Here is a 4,790-nt window from a genome sequence, read left to right on the forward strand (position 1 = left end):
AGTCACCAAAGAGTTCCCATTGGCTGACTTGTTGTTCTGGCTATTCCAGTTCATACATTCTTATACGCTGACAGAAGGCACGTCCTCAGAAATTGGGCTGAGAACTGAGGAAACTTCTTCTCCTAGTCATAAAGTGGTATTAACACTTCACGTGATCTTGATTTTACCCCTCTGTTGATGCAGCCTAGAACTGTGTTGGCTTTTTTGGCAGCTGCTGCACATGGCTGGCTCCTATTTAAATGGTTGTCCACTAGGACTCCAAGATCCCTCTCACAGTTACTGCTATTGAGCAAAGCACTACCTGTAGTATACCTGTGCATTTGGTTTTCCTTGCCCAAATGTAGAACCTGACTTTTTTCACAGTTGAATTTCATTTTGTTATATAAGTCTGATAACTAGTTTGATGCAGCTGCCGGAAATTGCAACAGAGGTGTATGGGATTGAAAGGCAGGTGCTATTTGCTACTTGTGAATGAGACACAAATTCTAGAAAGTCGAAGTCCAAACAGGATCAATGTCCGAGCTGTAGACAATTACCTGAAGGTAGTTGCAGGAATTTTCATCTTTAAATAAATTCCATTGCTGGGGTTACTGCCAATTCACATCATTTATCTACCGGTTCGCCTAGCACCAAAAATGTGAGAGCGTGCACATGCGCCCAGCTTTCCACAGATGCGCTTTGCTCATGCACATGCCTTCCATGCATGCGCCCCGGCCTCAAAAATGTTCCTAAATAGAACAGCATAGAGCAGGGGTCAGCAACCTGCGGCTCCGGAGCTGCATGCGGTTCTTTGGGCCCTCTGCTGTGGCTCCCTGTCAGGAGATCCCACCACTGGCTGGCCCCACCCCTCCTCCTCCCCTCCCATTCACTCCTCGCCTGGCCTGAGAAGGTAAGGGTGACGGCAAGGAATGGAGAAGCGGCCAGGGCAGAGACAGCGAGATACAGAGAGAGGGGGAGAGAGAGAGAGACATAGAAAGATACAGAGAGAGGGGGAGAGAGAGAGAGAGACATAGAGAGATACAGAGAGAGGGGGAGAGAGAGACATAGAGAGATACAGAGAGAGGGGGAGAGAGAGAGAGACATAGAGAGATACAGAGAGAGGGGGGGAGAGAGAGAGACATAGAGAGATACAGAGAGAGGGGGAGAGAGAGAGAGACATAGAGAGATACAGAGAGAGGGGGGGAGAGAGAGAGACATAGAGAGATACAGAGAGAGAGGGAGAGAGAGAGAGACATAGAAAGATACAGAGAGAGGGGGAGAGAGAGAGAGAGACATAGAGAGATACAGAGAAAGGGGGAGAGAGAGAGACAGAGAGATACAGAGAGAGGGGGAGAGAGAGAGACATAGAGAGATACAGAGAGAGGGGGGAGAGAGAGAGACATAGAGAGATACAGAGAGAGGGGGAGAGAGAGACATAGAGAGATACAGAGAGAGGGGGAGAGAGAGAGAGACATAGAGAGATACAGAGAGAGAGGGAGAGAGAGAGAGACATAGAAAGATACAGAAAGAGTGGGAGAGAGAGAGAGACATATAGAGATACAGAGAGAGGGGGGAGAGAGAGACATAGAGAGATACAGAGAGAGGGGGAGAGAGAGAGACATAGAGAGATACAGAGAGAGGGGGGAGAGAGAGAGACATAGAGAGATACAGAGAGAGAGGGAGAGAGAGAGACATAGAAAGATACAGAGAGAGTGGGAGAGAGAGAGAGACATAGAGAGATACAGAGAGAGGGGGAGAGAGAGACATAGAGAGAAACAGAGAGAGCGGGAGAGAGAGAGACATAGAGAGATACAGAGAGAGGGGAAGAGAGAGAGAGACATAGAGAGATACAGAGAGAGGGGGAGAGAGAGAGAGACATAGAGAGATACAGAGAGAGGGGGGAGAGAGAGAGAGACATAGAGAGATACAGAGAGAGGGGGAGAGAGAGAGAGACATAGAGAAATACAGAGAGAGGGAGAGGGGGGAGAGGGGGAGGGAGGGGGAGAGAGAGAGATGTCAAAATAATTTTGTGGTTCCCGGTGTTTTTTAACAACTGGTTCTCTGCCCTAATGACTGGCTGGGTAGGTGTGGCTAGGGGGTGGTCATGTGACTGGTGGAAGTGAGTGACATCGAGTTGGCCACGCCCACCCAGGTTTTGTGGCTCCCGGTGTTTTCTTTTCTGTGGGACACGGGTCCAAACGGCTGTTTGAGAATTTAAGGTTGCAGAGCCAGGGCGGGTGGGCAGCCCCACCTGCGATTTCCGAACCGGCTGAATACCACCTGCGGTTGCTGCTAAGAATTCAATGCCCCTTCCTGGAACACTGCAGAGGAAACGTACTCTGTAAATCCAGGGAACAAAGAAGTTAATTTAAAATACTTTGGGGACATTGACACAGTTCTCTCTAATTGCTCATTACTAGTCAGAACTTGAACAAAAAAGAAGAAAAAAAAAATAGATGACATTTCAATTAGAGTTTGAACGTGCCACCCTGAAGGGTAAGGGAGACATTTACGGTTAAGGAGCGAGAAAAATGAAAAGCTAAGAAGTGTGGGCTCCTTGTTAATGAACCAGAATCAATGAGGCTAAATGCAACCTTCACCACAATAGGTGACACCGGGTTTTAGAGCTTTCATCCATGGGCCAAGGGAGCCCTTCTTGCCTTTACCTCCTTCCTGACCAGTGGTGGGCTCCTCCTGGTTCGGTCCGGTTCGGTCGAGCCGGTAGCGGTGACGATATGACATCACCGAACCGGTTCTCCCTCCCCCGCCCTCCCATCCCCCACCCCCCACGTTATTCTTACCTTTTATTTGGTCCCACCCCCAATTTATTGCTGCCTCCTGAGTCCCAGCTGATGACTAGAGGGAAAAAAAACTGTTTAAACTCTTGCCGCGGGGCTTCAAAGGGCCGCCTTACAGCTGATCAGTGTTAAAAGCAAACAAATGAGTCAGGTCATAAGTGCGAGGACTGGTCGCAAGTGTGAGGACCTTCCAGAAATGACTCTGACCAGCTAGCCATGCCCACCTAGTCACATGACCTTCAAGCCACACCCACAAAATAAGCCACGCCCACAGAACCGGTAGTAAAAAAATTTAGAACCCACCCCTGTCCCTGACTTCCACTTCTGCTACCTCAATGAGAAATCGGCAGGAAATTTAAGATCTTGGAAGTAGAATGGCAGTTAGAAGAAAATGGATTCAATGTAAGAGCTGGTCAAAGCATAAGGCTTTTCCCACCAAACCTGTTCTGACCCAGCTCCCCAAACACGACAAACCCTCTGAAGGGAACTCAAAGATTCCTTTATTAGGAGCACCAGCAGCCCCGGCAAGAAGTTTCTCTCTCACACAGGCTAACAAGTCTGTCCGGCAGGGAGATGAATAGTTGTCTGCCACATCTATTCGTCTCCGCTCCCTGCTTTTTATCCCCAGAGCTAGGGTGGGGCTTCGCTAGCAGCGGTGGCTCTTTCGTCCCGAGGACCGGCCCATAGATTTCCACTCCTCTCCTCTCCTCTGCCTTCTGTGCATCTATGCATCAGGTACTGGACCCAGCTGTTCCTCCTCTTCCCCATCAGCCACCTCCAGACCTGGGGGCTCTTGACTCTCCATCTGAGGGCTGATGGACGGCCCAGGCTTCGCCTCTCTCTCCTCTCTCTCCTCTCACTTCTCTCTCTCTCTCTTCTCTTCTCTCTCTTCCTCTCTCTCTCTCTTTCTTTCTCTCTCTTCTCTCTCTCTCCTCTCTCTCTCTCTCTTCCTCTCTCTCTCTCTTTCTCTCCCTCCTCTCTCTCTTTCTTTCTCTCTCTTCTCTCCTCTCTCTCTCTTTCTTTCTCTCTCTCTCTTCTCTCTCCTCTCTCTCTCTCTTTCTCTCTCTCTCTCTTCTCTCTCCTCTCTCTCTCTCTCTCTTTTCTCTCTCTTCTCTCTCCTCTCTCCTCTCTCTCTCTCTCTTTCTCTCTCTCTCTCTCTTTCTTTCTCTCTCTCCTCTCTCCTCTCTCTCTTTCTCTCTCTCTTTCTTTCTCTCTCTCCTCTCTCTCCTCTCTCTCTCTCTCTCTCTCTCTCTCTCTCTTTCTTTCTCTCTCTTCTCTCTCCTCTCTCTCTCTCTCTCTCTCTTTCTTTCTCTCTCTTCTCTCTCCTCTCTCTCTCTCTCTCTCTCTGCCAGCTCCATTCCCTCTTCCCCCTCGGAGCTCTCAGGTTGCCTTGCTGCTGGCCCTGACCCCAGGGGTGGGTTCTACTTACCTTTACCTACTTACCTTTACTACCAGTTCACATCGTGCATGCACAGATCACTTCTGATGACGTCCGGTCAGTGGGCGGAGCCTCCCGCCGGTTTTACTACCGGTTCTATAGAACCGGTCCTGAACCCGGGGGCAACCCACCACTGCCTGATTCCCACGCCTCCTCCTCTTCCTCCTCCTCTGATTCGGCTGCTGGAGGGGCCGGCAGCCGATGGGCCACAACAAAGCCAAGACAGGCAGGCAGAGTTGCCTCTAAGTAATTTCCTTTCTTGTTCCTCAACCTTAGTAAACTAAAAACCACGACAGGTAGCCCTTGACATGCAACCACAACGGAGCCGAAAATTTATGCTGCTCAGTGAAACATTTGTTAAGTGGGTTTGGCTCCATTTTTAAGTCCTTTCCTGCCCACAGTCGTTGAGTGGATCACTGCAGTTGTTCAATTGGTAAGACGGTTCTTAAGTGAATCTCGCTTCCCCATTGACTTTGCTTATCACAAAGGGGGATCACCAAACTCCGGGACACTGTAACCGTCATAAATATGAGACATTTGCCAAGCATGTGAATTTGGATCACATGGCCATGGGG

At 49.6% G+C, this 4,790-nt stretch overlaps 1 protein-coding gene across 1 annotated transcript in view; it reads left to right on the forward strand.

Moving 5' to 3' along the window:
- PRMT8 (protein arginine methyltransferase 8) overlaps positions 1-4,790 on the forward strand; it is a 76,066-nt gene that overhangs the window by 30,489 nt on the left and 40,787 nt on the right. The gene's annotated exons all lie outside the window — the stretch shown is intronic.

Source organism: Pituophis catenifer, unplaced genomic scaffold (assembly GCF_029215685.1).
Source record: "Pituophis catenifer annectens isolate HBS135680 unplaced genomic scaffold, rPitCat1.0.hap2 SCAF_7, whole genome shotgun sequence".
Taxonomy (NCBI): Eukaryota; Metazoa; Chordata; class Lepidosauria; order Squamata; family Colubridae; genus Pituophis; species Pituophis catenifer.